The sequence below is a fragment of the Diabrotica virgifera genome, chromosome 9 (genome assembly GCF_917563875.1).
Source record: "Diabrotica virgifera virgifera chromosome 9, PGI_DIABVI_V3a".
Lineage (NCBI taxonomy): Eukaryota > Metazoa > Arthropoda > Insecta > Coleoptera > Chrysomelidae > Diabrotica > Diabrotica virgifera.
The window spans coordinates 121,040,315-121,066,876 of record NC_065451.1 but is presented as its reverse complement, the minus strand read 5'-3'; positions in this window follow the sequence as shown (position 1 = coordinate 121,066,876).

Sequence of the window (26,562 nt, the reverse complement as noted above, 5' to 3'; positions counted from 1 at the left end):
ACCGAAATTTTGCGCAAGTGTTATACATTTTTGTAATTACTATTTTAAAAGCTTTTAAATGAGGTGTGACATGATGTACTTTGCCATTAAAAAAGTACAAAAAAGATGTAAAAAAATCAAAGCCATTACTGTCGCCTGAAGAGGGATCGCGTAAAGTTCGAAACATTGATGTTAAATAATTATACTATGATTATTTTAAAAATCGACCTGCCCGAGCGTTTTGCTTATGTGTTAAAAATAAATAAGTTAATATATGGGGGTAACACTTATTCCAGCGCACTGTATAAAATTTCGAAAGTTAACGCAATGCTTCTTTTTCAGATATTTGGTGACTGGTGATAGTTTTAAAAATCTAGCACAGCAATTCTATCGAGGAGATAATACTATTGGTAAAATAGTTCAAGAAACAACGGAAGCATTATGGTGTACTTTGCAGCCTTTATTTATGCCAATTCCAACTAGAGAGTCATGGAAACGCAACGCTGACCGGTATAACGAATTGTGGAATTTGCCAAATTGCATCGCAGCTATCGATGGCAAGCATATTCGAGTAAAAAAGTTTTCTAACAGTGGCTCCAGTAATTATAATTACAAAGGATTTTTTTCGATGGTGTTAATGGCGACTTCTGATGCAGATAGCTTGTTTACGACAATTGATGTCGGTGATCTGGGACGAAATAGTGATGGAGCGGTATTTAAATCATCTCATATTGGAAAACTATTGCAAAAACACAATCTCGACATTCCTGAACCCTCTCACTTAACAGCAGATTCTAGTGGAGACCCGTTTCCTTTTTACATATGTGGAGATGAAGCTTTTCCATTATTACCGTATCTTATGAGGCCATATCCTCAAAGAATTTTGAATTCTCCAAGACGAATATTCAACTTTAGGCTGTCACGGGGAAGAAAAAGTATCGAATGTGCGTTTGGATTATTAGTTTCTAAATTTCGTATATTCGAAGGGCCAATTTGTTGTGAAGAAGAAACTGTCAAGAAAATTGTGAAGGCTGCGTGTATTTTACATAATTTTATTCGAATACGAGAAGGAAAATTATCCACTCCAATGCAGTTCGACTATGACGACAGATATTTACTAATTAATGAACATGAAGATGGATATCGCGAAACGACAGTAGCAATGAAAATTAGAAAATCTTTAGCTGCATACTTTTTAATGCCACAAGGATCAATACCCATTCAATGGAAATATGCCTAAATTTTATAGATTTATTATTATAATCATATTTATAATAATAATAAAATTATGTTGTTATGCTTTTTAAAAAATATATTTTTTTCTTACCTGTATCGTTTACTTCATTTGCGATCTCCGTCCACGCTTTCTCTGTTATATTCCTTTTGCTGTACTCCTGTAAATTGTAATTCCAAATGCACGGACGACTTTCAATAACACGAACAAAATTAATGTTGAATAAGGGATCGTCACACACTACTGCCATCTTCTAGGAAATATCTTAAAAACTGTATATATATATATATATATATATAATAAAACACTTCTTTTTATGTAAAAATCTGAATTATTAATTATTCAAAAACTTCTCAAAAATGAAATTTAAACTGCAACTTTAAGCTTTTTGACTTAAACTGGAACAGAAAACAAATGTCAGTAGGAGATTCGAAGCTCGGGTTAAATGATGCCATAAAAAATGATGCCATAAACTTTTGTCTGTCAAGAGGAGGCAGTTCAAAATAAAAAACATTTGGAATCAATACTTTTTCTTTTATTAAAAAGGGCCTACCTACCTATCTTCCAAGGACCAATGGCCCAGTCAAAAAAATAAGAACATACGGTTTCAGAGTGTCGCTAGAAAACAGAACAATACAAATAAATATACTATTTACGAAGTAAAAAATATAAAGGGCTCCATACACGAAAAAAAAATATTAGACGAATTAGAGAATACCAAAAAAGTACAAAAAAAAAACAGTATACAAGAAAATCTAAGCAAAATCTTGAAAAGCCTTAATGATAAAATTAAGCAATTGGAGAATGAAAAACTCTGGGCAGTATGCGAATAAGAATAAGTTGTAAAAGAATCATATTATATTAGTAGGATTAATTTCACTGGGGATGCTGATTAGGTGGTGATTTTCACGATTTCCTTTTACGAAAAAAGGAAGGGACCAACGTTATTTTAAGCGTAACTTGCTTACTTTTGCTACTAAAACAAAATTAAAGTTTTTTAAACAATTTAAAAAAGTGGTAATGAGTTTTTTCCAAAAGTGCTTTGTTTTTTGGTTATTCCACGTTGATATATTCAATTTGAAACTTGGCGAGTATCAATGTGTTTTTTATTACTTATAACTCTTCTTTTACTAGGTAATCTCATACTTAAACCATTTTTTTCACTTTTTTATGGGATATATTTTTGCTAAGAATGTTATTTTTTCGATAAAATACTTACTTTTTAAGTTAGTTGCAAGAAACCGTCTGAAAATGTGTTTTTTTATGAACATACTTACTCGCAAATAACTCGAAAAGTTTTAACTTAATGAAAAAATGCTATGAAACAAAAGTTGCTTATCTCACAATAAAACACTGAAAAACGTTTGTTTTCTATACTTCCACAAAATTTATTACAACTATGTTATTACTACAGCTGTTTCGGCAAAGTGCCTTTCTCAAGTGATATATTTTACAATGTGTTTGCCTTTTTAAGTCTTTAACTGAAGAGGTTGAGGAGTAGGGAGCTGTTTGTCTCGAGTTGGTCATTCAGAATTATATCTGTATTTTTCAATTTATTAATTTCCATTGATTCTAAAAGTGATAGCTTAAGGCCTTTATTTTGAATACGTAGAATTTGAAACTCTTCATTGAAAGAATGATTATGATCTAGAAGGTGAAGTTGAAAGCCCTTTTGTGTTCTGCTATCCGTTTGTCAAAAGTTCTGCCAGTTTGACCGATGTAAGTTTTCGGACAGTCACCACAAGTTAGTTTGTACACACCACTCTGTAGTTGCTTTCTCTTTCGGCTTTTATTGTTTTTAATATGTTTGCTTAAGTTGTTGTTAGTTCTGAAAGCTGGTGTTATTCCTTTCTTTTTTATGTATCTGGCTGCTATTTTTGTCGTTATTTTGCCAGTATATGTGAGAGAGCAAAATAACAACAAAAATAGCCAGATACGTAAAAAAGAAAGGAATAACACCAGCTTTCAGAACTAACAACAACTTAATCCTTAACTACAGAGATCCGGTATTTTTTACCGGCGGGCATTCCCAAAATGTGGATTTCATGGTAACCTCACGACTTACAAGTTCATGTGTCTCTGTACCTCTCGGGTAGTTTGTATAACAATGCTAGTCAAAGCGTGTAGTGTGTATTGTCCATATTTTCTTTTCTAGCACACATCAAAAATCTTAACCGGTAAAAATTACCGGATGTTTGTGTTAAGTAAGTATTTTTATATGAGTACTATATTTGTAAATCTGTAATGTTCATATTATTTTTTTATGTTTTTAGGAAAAAAGTAAAGAAATGGACTGCGGAAGTCATCCTGGACCTTCAATGAAGGTTAAATTTGACGATAAAAATTTTGAGGCCACTTTGCAAAAATGGAATTGCCATTTAATTCTGTGATAATTTTACCCCTTGCAGATTTTTTCTCATGGATGTAAAAAATTTTGTAAATGCTATTTTATGTTTCCTTTGTGATTCTATGTTACGTTTATTTGTTAAAAAGAAGTCTACATTTTTGTTCATAGCATTTATGGCCGTTTGTTTCAATAGACCAAAAATGTTACCAAAATTCTGGTTTAATAGATTATTCTTCAAAAATCTTGTATTATATTATTAAAATCACTCATTTTACCATTTTTCCCATATCTAGAGACTCCAGAAAAACTCATAATGCAAATTTTTTTGTTTTTTATTATTAACTTTAAATTTTGACCCTAGTTTATAATGACAGGTAAAAAATACCGGGGATCTGTAATTTCGTGCTAATATTGGGATGTCTGTAGTTAAGGGTTAAGCAAACATATTAAAAACAATAAAAGCCGAAAGAGAAAGCAACTACAGAGTGGTGTGTACAAACTAACTTGTGGTGACTGTCCGAAAACTTATATCGGTCAAACTGGCAGAACTTTTGACAAACGGATAGCAGAACACAAAAGTGCTTTCAACAATAGAAAAACAGACACTTCTACATACGCACTTCACCTTCTAGATCATAATCATTCTTTCAATGAAGAGTTTCAAATTCTACATATTCAAAATAAAGGCCTTAAGCTATCACTTTTAGAATCAATGGAAATTAATAAATTGAAAAATACAGATACAATTCTGAATGACCAACTCGAGACAAACAGCTCCCCACTCCTCAACCTCTTCGGTTAAAGACTTAAAAAGGCAAACACATTGTAAAATATATCACTTGAGAAAGGCACTTTGCCGAAACAGCTGTAGTAATAACATAGTTGTAATAAATTTTGTGGAAATATAGAAAACAAACGTTTTTCAGTGTTTTATTGTGAGATAAAATGAACTTCCATGAAGTAACGGTCGAATCCATCAGTTATTTAAAAGTTGCTTAGAATTAGTTAGTTTATCCATTTCCGGTCTTATTTTGAACGTATATTTTTTTCACCCTCGAGAAGGGATAAAACTCACCCCCATGCTACCTATATATGTATATGCCAAATTTCATGTCAATCTAAGCGGATCTTTAAAATTTATAGGTTTTGCATTATTTTACCGTCAGCGAACAAACTATCAATTGCCCATAAACTTTAAAAATATCACTTAACTTAATTTGTATAAAATTTTTTTTTTTTGTATTATTAGGGAAAGAAATATGAAAATAAACCTGGAGAAAACAAAGATAATGGTCATGGGAAATGAGGATAATCGAGTAAATATAGAGATAAATAACCAAAAACTAGAACAAGTAACAACATATACATAAATACCTGGGTGTGAAAATAGAAAATGGAGGAAGATCAGAAGAATAAGTCAACAAAAGGATAACCATGACTTCCAGAATGGACTACAGCTTAAACAGAGCATTCATTGGAAAGAAAGAAGTAAGCAATAGGACGAAGATGGGGGTGTATAAAATGATCTTCAGGCCGATCCCCACCTATGGTAGTGAGAGCTGGGTGCTAACACAATCATCGAAAAATAGAATAAACTCAATGGACATTAAGTACTCATGAAAAGTAAAAGGAATTACAAGACGCGATAGAATAAGAAACAGCATTGTAAGAGAAGAACTACAAGTCGAACCAAAAACACAAATACTAGATAAGAACAAGCTTAAATCTTTTTGGGTTTTGTGTAGAATGAACGACAATAGACAAGTAAAACGCGTATGGGAGGCATCAGTACAAAACAAGGGAGAAAAAGGAAGACCAAAGAAAACCTGGAACGATGAAGTGGTAAGAATTCTGAAGAAAAATACAACTTGGACTGAAACGAAACGAAGGTCCAAGAATAAGGAAGAGTAGAGACGATTTGTATATGATATAGATGCATGAAATGTATTTTTCAAACACCTTAAGAAAGGTTTAGATATAGATTATATACATAAAATTATTTACTACTTGGACTAAATAAAAAAGGGATTTGTGTACCAATTTAACAAATTTAAATTATACTAGAAAAAAATGATTTGTCAAAAAACTGTAAATATTAATCTGTAAATATTAGATAGATAAGTCAACAAGCATGTTTATTATTTTAAGACTTTTTTAAGTTTATTATGTAAGTAAACAAATTATTGTAAAAAATTGATTTCAATAAACCTATTATCTCAAAAATTATAATGCCCTAGGATCCCTCTCGTTCTACGCTTTCAATCCCAAATATGTATACACATCTGGACATATGCTACGGCACACTCTGCCTTTTTTTGAGAATCCGACCCCGGACGACGTTTCAAAGAATTCTAGGTAATAGTTTAAGTGCATTGAATACATATATTAACGGCTGATATTTATTAGACCATGCTGTATCGTTGCCCCCGTTAGGTAAATTATTCGGATTCGTTTTCTTTGCACACACTTACTGAAAAAGAGGTCCTCATAATAAATCCACAGGGTGCCGGGAGGTGCCGCGATCGGAAAATAGATTAAACATTTTTTTTAAACAAATTCAAAAAATCAATTTTCTAACTTCGTACAATTTTTTTTAGATTCTTTGGGTCATTATGGGCAAAAAAAGTTTCTTGTAATTTTTCTCTAAAATTGATTGTTTTTGAGTTATACGCGATTTAAAATTTGAAAAACGCTGAATCCTCTTTTCAAAGGGTCTGGATTTTCCATATTCCCTTCGTTAAATTCATTGTATTATGATTGTCAAATAACTATTTTATATTTTAATTTGAAATATTATTATAAATTGATTGATCGTTCTTAAGATTTGGTCATTAATATTATGCAGACTATTTTATATTGAAATGGGGGTTGGACTTCCTATATTAACAAGTTCCTGATACAGGTCAAATTGATTTATTTTGTAATTGGGCATTCAAGTAACATATGAGTTATACTTCCTATTTGTCAACATTCACAAAAAGGAGTATCACTACAATTGATTTTAAACAAATAATGATCTGGTGTGAGGCATTGACCCGTTCGCATCCTAATAATTGATGTCGAGTGCCTTCGATCCACAAATGTGAATTTGTGGAACCAAGGGTTTGTAGAAAAATCACTTTGGTATTGTTGATACCATTTCCCTTCAGTTTTAAACTGTTTTGTCCATTCAACTTTAAACTCAATTACAACTCAAACTACAATTTTGTGTTTAATGAAAGGTAAAAAGTCAAATTTATATATTTCAATGTCTGCAGAAACGTTTAAAGTCTTGCCTATATTTGCCAATTTATCAGCCTCTTATTCCCCTTTACTCCAGTATGGCCTGGAATCCAAGCTAAGATTATATATAACACCAAAATGACCATTTTCAAGGCTTAATAACTCAGTTAAAAATTATTATTATGAAAGACAAAAAGTGACTAAATAAAAGTTTAAAGCCCCCCCCCCCTACATGATCTTGCAGAAATTTGTGTCATTAATGTATTACTAAGCTGTTATTTTTAATTATTATCAATGAGCGCTAACAGTGTATTGAAGCGGCCGTCAATGTGAGTGCGAAAGAGATGCACCATTCCGGCAACCAATGGTGCATCTTACTCGCACTCACATTGACGGCCGCCCCAATACGCTGTTAGTGCTAACAGTTAAAAACAGTTTAGTAATAAATTAATGACAAAAATTTCTTCAGGATCACGTAGGGGGCTTTAAACTTTGATTTAGTCACTTTCTGATTTTCATAATAAAAATTTTTAACAGAGTTAAAGCCTTGGGTTTTCAAATTTTAAATCGCGTATAACTCGACAACAATTAATTTTCGAGAAAAATCATAAGAGACCTTTTTTGCTCATAATGTCCCAAAGAATCTAAAAAAATTGGTACGAAGTGAAAAAATTTATTTTTTAAATTTGTTTAAAAAAATTGTTTAAACAATTATCCGACCGCGGCACCTCCCGGCACCGTGTATTTGTTATTAGAACCTTTTTTTAAGTAAAAACTTTTGTGCAAAAAAGACGGATCGAAATAATTTACCTAACGGGGACGACGATACAGTCTGGACTATATGGGATGTTGCGTGTTACATATATCGATCGGATATCGCTTTTGGTGTGAGAGCTTCCTAAGAGAGAAGATAAGATAGAATGTTTTTTGAGTTAAACAAATTGCATACATTCTTCTTTTTTCGTCAATTAATTTAATTCAAAAAGTATTATTTTGGCCACCCTGTATAAATAATGATATTAATGTTTATATTACTGTATAGAGAATTGAACACCCTTTCAAATGAGGTGCCACACAACCCCTATTCCCATTTAAAAGAATCATCGATTACGTCACCACGCTCAGCTGGCTGACGTCACTGGAATGAAATATATGCCAAAAAATTGTAATTTGAAAATAAAAATCGACCTGTTTCGGGATTTTCTCTAAAGTCGTCCATTTTAGAGAAAATGAATTTATTCCATAATTGAATCGTTTATTTCAGAAAGGGGTCAAGTCACAAGTATCTACTTTTGAGAAAATCAAGTTTACACACTGTTTACATTCAACAAACAATCACTTTATATAAAATAAAAATTCTAACTAACAACCTGGCGTATTTGTCAAAAAGTGTTGTATTTTTAAAAAATGTACCTTCTTAATTTGTTTAAGAAAAAAAAAATTTTTTTGCACTCATTTTGTCAAGATTTGTCACTTGACCTCTTTCTGAAATAAACGATTCAATCTAGATCCTCTCTGTATAAAATTATAAGCTATATTTTTATTTTTATCAAACCAACATTAATTCAATAAGCATTAAAATCCCTAGGGATTATAGCTAACGCCATGGCGTTCAAAATCCTATTCTTGGGTGAGGTGGATTACTCCTCTGTCATTTATAGCTTTCTGTGTGTCTTTGCTGTTCTCGTGACTATTTTCCATTTCTTCCTGTCCTTGCACTTAACTTTCCAGTCTTTCACATTCATTGCTCTTATGTCCTCTTCTACATCATCCAGCCATCTTCTTCTAAGCCTTCCTCTACACCTTTGCCATAGTGGTGTCCAGTTAGTTACCCTTCTCAACATATCTGATTGTGGGCGTCTCTGTATATGTCCTATCCATTCTAAGTGAAGCGATTTTATGTATCATACTATATTTTCTCCCTTTATTTCTTCTTCCATTTCAACATTTGTTTTCATTCGTATTTCTCTCTCTCTCTCTCTTGTTACATTGTGACCTAGTATTGTTCTCATTAATTTTGTTTCAAATTTCAGAAGGCTATCTTCCTCTTCCTTGTTAATGGTTGTTGTTTCCATCTCTATGTAACAACAGGTCTTATCAGGGTCTTATATAGGTTCATCTTTGTTCTCTTACTTAGAGACTTTCTTCTCAGCAGATTCCTATTCATTCCATATGTTTTTTTGCCTTTCAAAATTCTTTCCTCTGTTCCCTCTTTTCCGGTTCTCCCTATTGTTACTCCCAAGTGTAGCTAAAGGTGGATACAGTTTTTGGTTTTAACCTCGATATTTGGCAGTAGTTATTAGGTTTTAAGGAAATGACGAAACAGATCAATTTTTGATCCAAGGGGGACACATTTTTACGGTACATACATCTGTCATTTGTCAACCCCCTCCCTTCCACGCCACCCGACCCTTATTTTTAAATAGGGAATAGGGGTCATGTGCTAGCTCATTTGAATGTTTATTTAATTCTTTATTCAGTAATATTAACATTGGGATAATTATTTATATAGCCGTAGGCGTATAAGGCCTGTTAGCGCTGTTTTATATATAATTATTTATACAGGGTGTCCACGAAATATTATTTTGAATTAAATTAATTGACACAAAAAGAAGAATGTATGTATATGATAAATAAACATTGTTTGTTGCTTAAATTCAATATTCAACCTACCAAGAGGCAGATGGGTGGCAGCTTGAACATTGAAATTAAGCGAAAAGCAATTGTTTTCTGTTTTGTGACAGCAGTAGAATGTATTTTGAATTAAATAAATTACATTCTTCTTTTTGTGTCAATAAATTTAATTAAATTTTTTTCTTGTACACCCTGTATAAATAATTTTGTTAATGTTTATATCACTGAATAGAGAACTGAATAACCTTTCAATTGAGCTGGCACACGACCCCTATTCCCTATATAAAAATAGCGCGTAGGGGAAGTGGAAGGGAGGGGGTTGACAAATGACAGATGTATGTACCGTAAAAATGTGTCCCATTTAGATCAAAAATCGACCTGTTTCGTCATTTCCTTAAAATCTAATAAATACTGACAAATATCGGGGTGGACTGTTTTCTTTGGCCCACTCTGTATATATTTATTAATGTTATGTTGTATTTTTCCATCTTTAGTCTCAGTGTGGCGACCCTCCCGTCTATCGAATTAAACTTTACTATGTTGTTTTTGAGTTTTTTATTTATATAAAACCCTACTCCAGTCCTGCCTTGTTTGTTATCTCCACTGTAATTTCTCATGCTTTTTCTCATCGTACTTCTTGTATCGCTGCGATGTCTATTGTCTTGCTGTCCTTAATATTCCATGTTGCTATTTTTTGTAGTATATTTTTTTTCCTTTGTATTTTTATTTTGTTTTTCTTGCAATTATCATCAAGTTCAATATTGTACTTATCCTTTGCCCAGTTCGTTTCCGTTGTGTGAGTTTTATTTATGTTTTTTGCTAGTTTTGCGCTGTACGTTAGTATTGTAATAATACTTATACTTTTATTATATAGAAGTCATATTTTTGAAGTCTATAAAACTGTTATTCATAAATAATATTAGTCTAGCGGCTATTGAAACGGCCTACCTACCATTAGCCTAAGCCGATTAGAGGGAGTACAACGGTCCAAAATATACCTACTTTATTATCGATAATAATAGGATAAGATAAGAGTAAAGCTTCTGCTGTAACTTCTCAGAATTATTTATGAATATCTTTGGAATATCTTTTTTCTCTCTTTTACACACGTACATTCCTATTAGATTTTAGATTTTTTTTTATTTAAATAAAGCCGCATCCTCCCGAGGAATATTAGCGACATAACGGTTATAATATGTACAAATAACAGTAATATCTGGTACTTACATGATTAAATTTTGTACAACATATTGATACAAGATAAATACCCTATTAGTTTTCTGTAATCAAAGTTCTTTCCAGTAACAATTGGAAGCTATTTAGTCTAGGCGCCAAATAGAGGTCAACGTGTCCTTTTCAATTCTGATGGACAAACTCAACGGTTTCTTATGGATTTTTGGCTGCTGATTACGAATTTCCGATGCCGATTTAGTGGTACTAAGTCTGTTCTTGTACGCAGTAAAACTAAAACTTTCTGGAGCTCCAGAGTCTAATAATCTATATGATATAGATATTTATATCATATAATATCCAGTGGATAGTGGATAATATCCATATAAAGTGGATCTAGTTCTTTTGCAGCATCATCAAGGCACGTAAATTTTGTGTATGCCGCCACAACATAAATGCTCGTTTTATATGTAATGATGCTGCAAAATAACTCGATCCATTTTTATATGGATATCACATATTGGCTCATTTGCATACGTAGAAGCCGAGTTACGATCGATAAAGCGTCGAAAAATACTTGACTGTGAGCCGGTGTTACGCCATTAAAATATCGATATCTTGACCACAAATAAACTTACGAACATTTTCTTAAGCTCAAATTAATTCTTTTGAGTTCTTCTACCATTATTGTTAATTAAAGTATAAATGTTAACAGTTCAAATTTACTTGAAACCCTTATAAACAAATTAATGTACAATTTTTTTAAAAAAATTATAAATTGCAACGGGTATAATTTTAAAACAAATGAAGATCAAGTAATTTAACAAACTCTGTTTGGAAGCCTATAAACAAAGCTTTAAAATGAGACCTTATAAGCTTCATTTGCTTGCGTATATCGTGAATCGTGGTCATTTTCACCAAAATACACGGACGCTCTCGAATGGGTGTGGCCTAATGCATATGCACTATAATGTATAAAGAGTTACAGAGTAGTCAAACCACACCGCGCAATAAAGGTAGAAAAAAAAAAAAAAAAAATCATGCTCTGGGGCCCAATCGATGTTAGATGATTGGACGCCAGATCGTGCTCACCAAAAAAATACATAAAATACACTAACCCACAAAAAAATATATAAAACTAACAAAACACCCTTTATTGTCGCAATCAAGTTAACATTAAGTATACTTTGAAGATTAGTGAACACTGACCGTACCCACTCGGCTCATACTCAACATTAAGGGTACAAGGGACCCATCAGGTCACCTTGTACAAGCCACTTAGGCTTCAGGCCCTTAAGGCAGGTCGAATGAGAGACCTAACCATCGCGAAACTCTGAGCATCGAGACCATGGGCGATAACCATGGGCTTGATGGCCAGACTCATCGGGTGCTCAGCTGCCGAGGAGAACAAAATTTATTTTGCCAAATCGGCAGCTGAGTGACCGAGCTCACTACACGGTTTCCCCGCGGAGTGACATCAATCTAGGTTGATGTCCCTCCGCGAGGAAACACACTCTTAGGGACTTCAGTCCAAACTCATGTCAATACCAAAGTAGAATCAGTAAAATAAATAGGGAGAAAAGCTACACAGCTACCCCTACAGTGAGGTGGCCTAACCACAACCACGCTAAAGCGAAGGGTGTTTCTCTTTCCCATATCACCCGACGCAAAGATCATAGCCTCCCCGCGTATGTCACACGTTGGGGAGGGGTGGAGGAAAAACCTGGGGGTCAGATAGGTACCGATCCAAAATGACTTGCTCTTTTGGAGCGTGACCGGTCTGATTTTCGGACATGTGGGTCCCGTTGACTAGCAGCGGTACACACATGTTCCTAGGGGGTGGGATGATCGGCGAGTGTGAGTGAGTGAGTCGGGAGCAGATCCTCACCGACCACGAGAGCGGCACGTAGACCTTCTGGTTCTTACCTTTCGAAATACTTGTTTACTTTCGTTTTCCTGTTTCTGCTACTTTTTTTTTCAGCTTTAAATATTACCTCCACGGTAATCTCTTAATGTAAGAAAATAAATTACTTATCATTAGCTTTTATTAAAGCTACACTTTGCTGTTGGTATTTACCGACGATATTTATTGTTTATTCTGTACTTTAATTCGTTCTTTATCGTTTATAGGTACACTGTGCTGCTTGTTATTTATACAACCATTACTAACATTTATTTAACCGTTTCTTTTACTTACTTTAACATATTCTAGGTATATGTGTCTGTTTATATAACCATTTACTAATACTTATTTAACCATTTCTTTATTTACTTATATTCTAGGTATAAGTATATGTATGTGTGCGTAATATTACTAACCATTTCTCATTGTTTATTTTATGTATATTATATCCTAAATCGACTTATCCGTTTGCTATCGGAATTCTTATTGATATACTTATACAATATTTACTTTGCCGGCTTATTATTATTTCTCCTTGTTTATTTATATGTGTATATAATCGTTCGCACATTCTTATCTTTCATGCTATTCTTATAAGATAGTGTGCTTATATTCTTCTTCTTTTCTTTTGTTTTCTCGTTTTCTGTGTCTCTCGCCGTCGCAGGTCCTCCTATACAAGGGAGATAGAGGTCTGGGAGTCTTAACTTGTGTCTACACAAGCCACGACGATAGCCTTTTGGTCTCTCCTTCCTGAGAGCACTTGTTACAACGATGTCGGAAGAAAAGAAAGCCTACGACACCAGGTCCAAAAGGGACCAAGAGAAAACGCTCCCTGTCGTTATGGAAGAGCCCAAAGACGAGTCGGAGCATCATGGCGCCCAACTTAAGGGGACTAATAACCCCGACCCTGACCGTTCAACCGATACAACTACAGCTAGCAAACAACTAGTGAACCTGGAAGAAAAGATGGCTATCATGATGGAAGCCATCAGATCGCTAGCCCTACACCAAACTACAAGGTTTGAGCAGTCGCTGGTAAGCCCACCACCACAACAACCCAAGTGGAGGCCAACGCTAACTAGATTCACGGGTAGTGAATATGAGAGCCCAGAGGCACGTAATGGCACAGAAACACCTAAGAAACATGTGCTTAGAGGAGAGGTTCTGGACCGCCTACATCCTGGAGCAGGGACTATCTGGTGAAGCGGCCGAATGGGCCGAGCACCATGCCAATTCCAAACTGGACCACCAAACATTCTTCACGAGATTGGTGGACCATTTTAGTCATCCCTCCAAGATAACCAAGCTGTTATCAAAGCTGTATGGTCTACATCAGAAGTATTCAGAGACAGCTAACCAATTCATCTCTGACAAGATGGCCCTCTTCAACAGGGTAGCACCAGAGACACCAGAGGACCGACGCTGCAGGGTCATCATTGACCTTTTACGACCAGAACTGAGGTTACACATGCGGGTTAACCCGCCAAAAACCGAAGAGAACCTCCGCAGAGCTGCTGACGAGCTGGAGATCGACAACAAGATTCAATCGTCAAACACCAGAAGGCAGGAGCAACAATCCTCTTCAGGTCAGCAACAGCGGCGAGATAACAACTCCTCGAACCAACCGCAGCAAAGGGAGGACAACCGTCCATCCCAGACACCCGTAAAAACCGAAACCTTGGACGACTGGCGGACAAGAGGCTCCAACCGCCAATCAAACCGCTCAGCATCACGCCAGAGGGGAAGAAACGACCGTCAGAACCAAGACCAGGGAAACGCCGAAGGGGGCGACCACTAAGGACCCCAGTGGAGCCCCAACTCAATCCTATGGTGACCAAGCATGTCAGACATCATCTCCCGATGATTTCAGCCGAAATCAACTCAGCCAGGATCAGGGCCCTGGTAGATACTGGAGCATCGAGCAATTTCGTCAGTATGGGCCTGATTGAGAAGGAGATGATCGAAGACAAACCCACCATAGTCCGTCTGGCGTGCAGTGGCCGCACGTCTAAGAGTCTAGGAACAGCCGATGTCCAGGTCCGCTTTACAGATGACCTTACCAGCACGGTTCGATGTCAGGTGATGGAGCATCTCAACTATGATATGGTACTAGGCATGCCATGGCTGAAGTCAGAAGAAGTCCTAGTAGACATTCCCAGGAGATGCCTACACGCAGGGACTAGAAGTCGCAGTACCTTATTTTGGGAAGCTCCAACGAGAACACCAGCTTCAGAGAACCAAGCTAAGCTGAAGAGAGACCAGGCCCCAGACTTTGCCTACGACGTGGTCAAGAGGACAATCGAAGACTACAGCGACGTCTTCGACGACAAGGTCCGCCAGCCCACGACTAGAGCCACGACGATGCGCATCGAAGTAACCGATGACCGCCCCATCAATGTGAGGCCCTTTAAGTACTCCCCAGAGAAGAAACGGATCATGTTCCAGGAGGTCCAGGACATGCTATCTGCTGGAGTCATACGGCCCTCCAAGAGTCCGTACAACAGCCCAGTGGTGATAGTCACCAAGAAGGATGGCACCCCCAGATTTTGCGTGGACTACCGCAAGATCAATGGCATCACTGTGGATGAAGTCTCCAACTTACCACCAATCCATGACAGTATTAAAGAACTGGGTACAGCTAAAATCTTCTCGATCCTTGATCTCAAGAGTGGATTTTGGCAAATTCCGCTGGACGAGGAATCAAAACCAAAGACTGCCTTCAGTCTACCAGATGGTTCCCAGTACGAGTTCACGGTGATGCCCTTTGGTTTGAAGAATGGTCCTGCCGCCTTCCAGAAGCTGGTTACCGCCGTCTTCGCTGGCTATGTCGACGAGTTCGTGAAGGTATATATGGATGATATTATCATCTATTCAAACAACTGGAAAGAACACCAGAAACACCTTCACCTGGTACTGGAGAGGCTGAGGACTCACGGCCTGTGGGTGTCCCTCAAGAAGTGCCGATTCGCCGCCAAGGAGCTGGAGTACTTGGGCCACAAGATCACGTCTGCCAACACCCAGCCAATAGACCGACATAGAGAGAAGATCCAAGGCTTCTCAACCCCTAAAACCTTGAAGCAGCTGAGAGGGTTCATAGGCACCGCAAACTGGCTCCGTGACTTCATTCCGAACTTCTCTGAGATGATCACTCCATTGACTGACCTCACAGCCGGAAAAAGGAAGTTCAAATGGAATGAAGAGGCCGAGACAGCGTTCAACCAGGTCAAGAACGCCATATCTGGTAGATTGGAGCTGAAACGACCGGATGCCAGCCTGCCGTTCAGCCTGCAGACGGATGCCTCAGATATTGGTATGGGTGCAGTACTGTTCCAAGGCGAACCTGATGATAGACAGATAGTGGCCTACAGCTCAACTAAACTCAAAGCAGCAGAGAGGAAGTACCACATCAATGAGAAGGAGTGCCTTGCCGTCATCTGGCCCTGAAAAAATTCAAACACTACCTTCAGGACCAGAAGTTCACCCTCTTCACAGATAGCCGAGCCCTGTTATGGTTAGACAGGTATAAAGCAGATAAAGCCAAGCTGTCCAGATAGGCTCTCCTTTTGCAGGAGTTCAATTTCGATGTGGTACACATACCTGGCCGAGAGAACGAGCTGCCTGACCACCTCTCTCGCAACCCTAAGATGGAGGAAGAAGATGTCCACGATCCTGATGCAGAGGTCGAGCGGCTGGCCTGGCCGCAACAACCAAGCGAAGAGGACGACAACTTCCCCCTACTGTGTCTCCTGGATGACAATGAAGCTGGTGCTGACCATCCAATATTGGATGACCTCAATGATATCCCCTACAGACTAGAATCCAAAGAAGTCACTAGACAGATTTCGGCATGCATAGATTCACCGATCTGCTGGATCAAATTCAAGAACGAGGACCACAAACCGACATCGAGAGAGGCCTCCTGGAAGAATTCAGAGTAGAAAACAACGCAGCCTTCTACGTCAGTAATGGTAGCCACCGTCTCTACGTCCCTGGTTGCTTCCGAGCAGAGGTTCTGCAAGTTTACCACAACAGCAAGGAAGCTAACCATCCAGGACAGGAAGAGACCGCTAGAGCCATCAGAGACCTCTACTACTGGCCGACGCTGACGAAAGATGTCATAAAACACGTGAGATCGTGTCTGAAGTGTGCCAAAACTAAAGCAGCACGACGACAACCAGCAGCTCCAGTCGTACCAAGAGCTCCGATGAATCCTTGGGAACGAGTGTCGTTCGACGTCCTGGGTCCCTATCCAGTAGCCAGAGGTACCAAGAACAGGTACATCCTCCTAGCAACGGACTGCCTCAGCAACTGGGTGGAGTATCGCTGCACCACATCTGCAAAAAGTCGAGACTGCATCAGTTTCCTTAACGACGAAATCTGTAACCGATGGGGCCACCCAAACACCATCATTACAGACAATGGTGTCCAATTTCGAGCCGACATGTGGGAGAGGTTCCTCCGTCGCCACAACATAGAACACGAGAAAAGTCCCATCTACCACCAGAGGGCCAATCCAGTCGAACGCAGAGTCCAAGAACTGAAGAAAGGGCTACGGGCCAGAGTGACGTCACCGGAGGATCCACGCTGGGATACCTACGTCGGAGACATAATCTTCACACTCAGAACCCGAGCCAACGGTTCGACAGGACAAACACCAGCAGAACTTCTCCTTGGCTACAAACCAAGACGCTCCGAGGAATCTGGCTTCGGGATCAGGAGGGAGACAAGAGAGCAGAGGGTCCAACAGGCCATCCAGAGCGCAACCATCTACGGCCGAAATCTGTCCCCCAACAATCCTGAGGCACGCCATCCTCCGAGGTACATACCAGGTGAACAAGTCCTCGTCAGGAACCATATTAGGGGGAATTTCGGCGAGACCTGGACAGGACCACACTCTATTATCAGAGCAGCCGGTGACCACACTTACGAGGTCCAAAGAGGTCAAGACACCGACCGGCTGGTCCATGTTGACGACATCCGTCCAGCACCACCTCAACAAGACGAGGAACCTCCTCAACAAGAGCAGCAAAAACAACCAGCCAACGACGAGGACATCGCCGCTGAGTGAAAATGTGCCAAATCAGACAATTTCAGAGACATTCCAATGCCTGAAAGCCATTCGTTGTACTGTGTTGTGAAACCTGGACTCTATTAGAGCTATTTTACCTTTTTTTTTTCTCTTGTACCTCCGTCTTGACTGGCCAATAAAGGTTCTTAGCTCCCAACATGCAGTCAAGACGAGAGCTGCTTTCATTTCCTTTTTAGGCTAATAGCAGCCCACTTTTGTTCTTTTGTTGTATTAACAATTACTTCAATAAATTACTCACCAGAAGGTCTCCAATGGGAGGGGGATATCGTGAATCGTGGTCATTTTCACCAAAATACACGGACGCTCTCGAATGGGTGTGGCCTAATGCATATGCACTATAATGTATAAAGAGGCGTGGAAATCGTCATTCGGGAGCAGATCCTCACCGACCACGAGAGCGGCACGTAGACCTTCTGGTTCTTACCTTTCGAAATACTTGTTTACTTTCGTTTTCCTGTTTCTGCTACTTTTTTTTCAGCTTTAAATATTACCTCCACGGTAATCTCTTAATGTAAGAAAAGAAATTACTTATCATTAGCTTTTATTAAAGCTACACTTTGCTGTTGGTATTTACCGACGATATTTATTGTTTATTCTGTACTTTAATTCGTTCTTTATCGTTTATAGGTACACTGTGCTGCTTGTTATTTATACAGCCATTACTAACATTTATTTAACCGTTTCTTTTACTTACTTTAACATATTCTAGGTATATGTGTATGTTTATATAACCATTTACTAATACTTATTTAACCATTTCTTTATTTACTTATATTCTAGGTATAAGTATATGTATGTGTGCGTAATATTACTAACCATTTCTCATTGTTTATTTTATGTATATTATATCCTAAATCGACTTATCCGTTTGCTATCGGAATTCTTATTGATATACTTATATAATATTTACTTTGCCGGCTTATTATTATTTCTCCTTGTTTATTTATATGTGTATATAATCGTTCGCACATTCTTATCTTTCATGCTATTCTTATAAGATAGTGTGCTTATATTCTTCTTCTTTTCTTTTCTCGTTTTCTGTGTCTCTCGCCGTCGCAGGTCCTCCTATACAAGGGAGATAGAGGTCTGGGAGTCACAACTTGTGTCTACACAAGCCACGACGATAGCCTTTTGGTCTCTCCTTCCTGAGAGCACTTGTTACAACGATGTCGGAAGAAAAGAAAGCCTACGACACCAGGTCCAAAAGGGACCAAGAGAAAACGCTCCCTGTCGTCATGGAAGAGCCCAAAGACGAGTCGGAGCTGCACGTAGAAGCCGAGTTACGATCGATAAAGCTTCGAAAAATACTTAATTTGCATTGTGCACTAATTTTACAATATCTTGAGTTCTAATTATTGGATTTAAGTTTAGTAAACGTTTTTTCTTCGTTTTTTATTAACAAACAAATTTTATTTGAAACAATATTTTTTATCTCTTTTAGTTTATTAGCCAGAGCCTTATAAACAATTGACTTGTTTATAACAATTTTTTAACCACTCGGATCGAAATCCACCCTCGAAAATCGTAATCAGCAGCCAAAAATCCATAAGAAACCGTTGAGTTTGTCCATCAGAGATGTCTTTCAATACTATATTTAGGACAATCAATTAAGAAATTAATGAACTATACTGTCTGCTACATTACAAACGGAACACTTCGGAGCTTTGCTGTTTGTGAATAGGTGTGCGTGTGTATACCTACTATGGCCCAGTCTCAAACGTGTTAGGATTATTTGGGATCTTCTGCTTGCTGCTGTTGGTTGCCACGGAGAGATGTCACTTTTTTAATCAGTTTTAGCTTCGAAACCGAATTTTGTCACTCCCGGTTCCACGCACTTAACACTAATCTTATATTTGCCAATTCGTTGCCATCGATACCAATGTGCGAAGGTATCCACAAGAAGTTTACTGTTGGATTTCTGTTTTCTAGTTGGTTGTAATCAAGAACGAAAGATGGAGAATGATTTTCAATGAACGTTTTTGCGGGTTCTAGTAGCTTCCGTTGAAACAGTTTTAGATTTTTTGATTTTTGGCAGAATTTTAGGCTCACGGAACGACTCACATTCTGCTGAAGAAGACTCAATTTCAGGTGAAGTTATATCGTCAACGGTAAGCTTATGAGAGTTGGATTCTTGAACAATGTTAGTTATCGGGGTTATTGTGTTTGAATCGTGGGATGCTAACGTTGGTTCTTCTAATACCAGATGTACATGTTGGGAATCTGCATTGGTGGAAACGTGGGAGATTGACATTTCTTCAGATGGTGTATGTGTTTGTTGCGAAGCTGCATTACCTAGGCTGGGTAAAGATTTTTCATTATTTGAATGTTGATCTTTTAGAACTGTTGATTCGGAACACTCAGATGCTTTGTGGTCAGGCCTCTTGCAATTGTAGCAGACCAAGCCATCTTGTGATATGAAAATCCTCTGATAGATGTTATCAAACTCAAGTAGAAATGATTCCGGAAGTGTTAAATTGTGGGGACTGATGTATATTTGCCTCCTGAAGCTGAGAATATGGTTATATTCAGGTAAGGTGGCACTAATTTTAAGGAATGTAATAGGTGAAGCCGGTACTAAACCAATATTTTTTAATTCGTTGATTAGTATTTCATGAGGTATGGAGGGGCTTACGTTGAAGAGGACAATCCTCTCTGCTGGTGCTATTAATTTCCTAGCACGAACAATTTCGCCTTGAATTTCAATGTATCCTCTGTTGGTCATAAAATCTTCTACCAGTTTATTACCAGCCAGAAAGCAGTTTATTACCGAAAAGTCTCAGATTTAAAATATTGTTTATTATATTTTTATTTCAATTATTCTAATTGTTTAAAAAGTAGTAAAATTTGTATCTAGGGCTTTTCGTTGTTTTCCTCGCATTACCAGAGATGTCGCTGGATTGCGTCTCAAAAGGTGTAATCATTGCATCGCGATGGTTTCCCTTAAATAGGCAGGATTTTTGATATTTCTTTCAGAGTTGTGACTACATAGCTTCACTGAAGATGCATGGGATGCTGAAATAGGCTATATGGAGATGGTGGTCCAACTCTGAATCAAATAAAAACAAAAACTATCTTCTTCTACCAGCTCTTTGCTAGATAGGTATATACAGATGCGATTGTTAGACAGTCGAGAGCAGAATATAATATTTTTGGGTTGGATTATATTTCCCAAGGGGATGAGGTATTCTTAAAGTTTGGTATTGTTTAGTGTATTAAAAATGATCGCGTTTTCTTTAGAAGGAAACTGAACTTTTGATGTTGCTAAAGAATATGTTTGTGAGATATTTTGTTGATATTGGATTGCATTGTGGTAACATTATTTTCCATGGTTAATTAATTTCATTAAACACTCTTTGTCAATAAAAAGGATCCGACCCTGGCCACCTGCAAAAACAGATATTTGGGTCTGTTTCACGACAGGTGTAATTAACGTGAAACCGTTGATAACGAAAAATTGTTTACAATAGATTTAACAAACTGTCCCAATATATTAAATTCAAAACGTGTTTACAATGAAATTAATTAAATCTTGTACACTTACAGTTTCGATTATAATTCGGCACAAATTCACAATTTATTACTTTGTTTTATCGTTTAAAAACATCAATTTTACGGAGCACGTGTTAGGAACAACATTTTCCAGATTTTAGATTTGTTTTTATTAATTTACGCTCTTATTATTCAAAATAGAGAATTGGCACAATGCGCGTAAGAAATTAGAGTAATCTTAAGATGAACCTATTCATGTAAACTTTATTTCATTTGAGTGACACAATATTTTCCATAAGATGTGTGCAGTGTCCTTTCTAAGGGTTTGCCAAGCTTCAGATACTTTCGTTCCTCCCATATATCTGTCCAATTCAGCGAATTTCATTTCCCCCATTTCGTTCTTTCTTTCTGCAACTTTGCTTTTCACTTCTCTATTTAACCGGGCATATATTTTTCTATCTTCACCGTCTTGTGAAACTAACCATGTCTGGTAAGCTTTATTTTTGTTTTCTATCAAGAATTCTAGATCTGGTGACCACCATTCTGGGTATTCTCTTTTTATGTTTTTCCTTTTTTCCCAGCGCTTCTGCTGCTCCATGAATGGCTTGCTTTACCTCCTCGTATAACGCTTCTGCGTTTCTATCTACTATGATGTTTAGTTTTGCAGCTAATCTCCATTTATACAGAAATTCTACTGACTCTTGTCTTTATTTTCATATTATGTAATAATGTTGTTCTGAAGCTATTTCCTTGTGGCATTTTTATGATTAATTATTTATATGGGAAATAAGCCACAATTAAAATGAAAAAAATGAAAAAAATAATTTTATTAACGTTTCGACGCCCAAATCGGGTGCCGTTGTCAAAATACAAAATATTACTAAAATAAACTAAAGTGTTGTTGCTAAGCAAAAAAAATTCTTCTAATAATTTATTTAATCTCACTCATTTATATTGGCAATTCAGACATATATTATACATTTTAAAGTAGAAGACTTTAAAATGATATTGTCAATATTTATGAGTTGCGTTCCTGGGACGACTTACTGAAAGATAGTTCATTCGATTACATGAAATTAACCCCAACTCAAGAATATCCGTCATAAAAAATTATAGCATGTGATATGTCTTTAAAAAGACAACCAAATGCAACGACAGTAAAATTCTCGCGTTAGAGACTTCATAGTAAATCACAAGGGAAAACCAGGAAAAACCCTGTGATACTATCCCGACATCGTAAGTATTTGGTCTTACATTAATTTACTCTCAAAAAATAATACCAAATTCTGACTTGTAACATGTTTAAATTATAAATATTATTAATAATACTAGATATATAAGTAATACTAAAATATAAAATATGTACTAGCTCGATATTATTGACTTACTAATCTTGGTATTTTCTTTCTATTGACTTCCTCTTTCAGTATGGGTAACCACATCCTACTGCATTCTACCGAGGAATTTGCGACACAATTGGTTTCATTTAGCATAATTAGAGCCGCTTCTTTGATTTTTCTCTTTTTACTATCTGATTCTTTCAGGACTATACTTGAATCTCTCCAATCTTGTGAATGCGAACAATTTTATTTAGGTGAGACATCAAGACCATTAGACGTTAGAATAAGTGAACATCAATCTTATATTAAAAATAGAGAATTTGAGAGATCTCAAATATGTCAACACGCATGGGATAATGAACATAGAGTTCAGTGGAGAGATTCAAGTATAGTCCTGAAAGAATCAGATAGTAAAAAGAGAAAAATCAAAGAAGCGGCTCTAATTATGCTAAATGAAACCAATTGTGTCGCAAATTCCTCGGTAGAATGCAGTAGGATGTGGTTACCCATATTGAAAGAGGAAGTCAATAGAAAGAAAATACCAAGATTAGTAAGTCAATAATATCGAGCTAGTACATATTTTATATTTTAGTATTACTTATATATCTAGTATTATTAATAATATTTATAATTTAAACATGTTACAAGTCAGAATTTGGTATTATTTTTTGAGAGTAAATTAATGTAAGACCAAATACTTACGATGTCGGGATAGTATCACAGGGTTTTTCCTGGTTTTCCCTTGTGATTTACTATGAAGTCTCTAACGCGAGAATTTTACTGTCGTTGCATTTGGTTGTCTTTTTAAAGACATATCACATGCTATAATTTTTTATGACGGATATTCTTGAGTTGGGGTTAATTTCATGTAATCGAATGAACTATCTTTCAGTAAGTCGTCCCAGGAACGCAACTCATAAATATTGGCAATATCATTTTAAAGTCTTCTACTTTAAAATGTATAATATATGTCTGAATTGCCAATATAAATGAGTGAGATTAAATAAATTATTAGAAGAATTTTTTTTGCTTAGCAACAACACTTTAGTTTATTTTAGTAATATTTTGTATTTTGACAACGGCACCCGATTTGGGCGTCGAAACGTTAATAAAATTATTTTTTTCATTTTAATTGTGGCTTATTTCCCATATAAATAATTAATTATGTAATAATATTTTACAAGAAAGGACATAAAGGTTAAAAAACCGTTATATAAAAGGGTTGAAAAAGGAGTACTTCAAAATTGCGACGCTCGGAAAAATTTGATGTATTCCTGTCATATATGGGCTAATTTCTTGCGACGGATGTCATGTTTTTCTTAAGGTTTAGCCTTAGCTCTATATATTCGTTGCTTCTACTTACTATAATATAGCATCTTATGTTAAAACATGAATAGTATTTAATGTGATTATTGCTAAAAAGTTTAGTACTTTTTGAGTTAACTGAAGTTTATTTTTGTAGCACATTTTGAGGATTACGAAGATTACGGATCCGATGATAGTATTGCGGATCCTGACTTCTTACTTAATGAAATATCAGATTCAGATAGTTCAATCAGTAGTAGTGTTTCAAAAAGACAAAATATTTGTACCGATACCAATAGATTGACGAAAGACGCTGCTATTTGTAATACTAATTCTCCTGTTCAAATAACACAAATAGATAGCTCAACATGTGGTAAAAGCAAAAAGTATTTTTGCCACTATTGTCAAAAACTTACTACAAAATTTGCAAGGCAAATAGTAGTTTGTCATGCAACTGAAGCTAATGCAATTAAATTACAAAAATTTGAAAAAGGTTTGTTTAATGTTCTTTAATTACAAGTTTCTTAGAATTTTTATTTATTTTAGGGCCAAGAGAAAGAATGAATATATTAAATGACATCCGAAAAAAGGAAACTTTGTGTTTAACACTAATGTTGCTTTTAATAATGGCACTCTCATCCCATCTCGCAGACCTCAAGACAAGTTAAAAAAAAAAATGTAACGGACTACAAACCCTGTCCCCATTGTAAAGAATTTTATTCAATTGTGTCTCTTCGTAGACATTTCATCAAATGTAATCCTAATTCTAAAAAGGAGAAAAAACCTTATTTCCCCTTGCAAACAAGCTCAGGGGCATATTCACAAAAAAGCTTCACTAACACTAAGAAATGATATATTCCCACATTTCATAGAAGATGAGATCTGAAATGAAATTCGATTTGATGATTTGGCAATTGTCTACGATAATTATTTGTGTTCTAAATATAGGAAACAGCATATGCATGCAATGATTAGAACAAGGTTGCGATTAGTAGGCCGCGTTTTCTTATCATTAAAGAAAATTAACCAGGCAGTTAAAGATTTTGCTTCAGCCCTACAGCCGAAATGCTATGATGATATAATAAAGGCTGTAAATGAAGTAGCATTATTAGGAGACAATAGTGTTTATAAATCTCCAGCAACAGCCTTTGCTATTGGTACTATGTTAAAGAAATGTGGAAAACTTCTTATTAATGAATGTATAAAAAAAGAAGACGAGGATAACATAAAAAGAACACAACATTTTTTAAATATCTTAGAGGACGACTATGCTTGTTCTGTCAACAAAACTGTGGAAGAAAATCAAATGGAATTTAAAAGGCGTAAAACAGTACATCTTCCGTCTATGGAAGATGTAAAAGCACTGTATAGCTTTTTGGAAAAGGAGAGAAAAAAGTCTCATAGTAATATTGAAGAGGATGGATTTGACTATGAAACTTGGAAAGAATTAGCCGAATTTACATTAATATCTATATAAGTATTTAATAGACGCAGAGCAGGAGAACTTGAAAGAATAACTCTAGAAGATTTTCATTCCCACCAGCGCAGCGTGTGAATGAAGATGTTGATAAAGACATCTTCAAATCTCTATCAAAAGAGTCAAAACAGTTAGCTAAGCAATATGTCCGACTTGAAGTTCAGAGAAAAATGCAGAGGAGTCCCAGTGTTACTACATTCTGATTTCTTACAGTGTATTTATATGCTACTGTATTATCGTAAAGAAGCTAAAATATCAGATGATAACAAATATGTATTTCGACTACCAGGTGGGCCACATACATATTTAAGAGCTTGCCCTTTGTTAAGAATATTTTCAAACCTATGTGGAGCTGAAAACCCAACATCTTTACGAGGAACTGAACTCAGGAAGCATATAGCAACTCGTTCTGTTTTAGTTAATTTACGAGAACAGGAGGTGTCTGATTTAGCCAATTTTATGGGACATGCTGAAAAAATCCACAAGGAACATTATCGAATACCGACAGTTATCAGAGATATAGTCCGAATGCCGAGATGATTAGAAATTGTACAAGGATCTGTGAAGGAAACTGGTATGTATAATATGATTACTCAGTTATTCATATCGGATATTGACATATTTATTTTTCTTAAAGTCAAAGATTAAATAATAAAACAATAATAAAACCTAAGTCAAAAATTATATTTTGAGTTTTGGTATATGTATATATTGCCATACACGGTGTCCCGGAAAATAGTGCGTTCCTCTAAGGTATGGATAGAATACACAATTTAGAACAAAAAAGTCCTATACCATTTTTTTCTAAAGTTAACAGTTTCCAAAAAAAAGATTACATTGTTTTCCATATACCTGTATTTTATTGTTTAGAAATTTTAATTGCCTGGCAACATCGCGATCGTACGCACTGCCGAATAATAACAGAGTGTAAGAATCGTAAGAACTTATTTGTGATTTACAGTACATGTATTTAAAATAATCCAACCTATTAGTACTTACTTAATGTATTTGCTATTTGTTTTTTTTTTGTTATTTGTTTACTATAATTTTTTTTGTATTGAAATACCTATTGCATTATTTTAAAACGAATTACACATCTTTTAAAAGAAAAACACATCTTTTAACTGAACTAGTAGGTATTATGTATTTAGTAAGCTTTAAATGTGTTGAATGCTAAAGACTTTGACTAAATTACATAGTTCACAATGGAAATTAAATACACCAAATTGATAATGTGTCAGTAATTTGTTTACTTGTGAACTAAAATAATTAAGTTGTACTTACTTGAAAATAATTATTACACTTTCACGAACACATTCACTCATAACGACGAGAAATAACGGCAAGCCATTTTGAAAGAAATTATAGTAAAC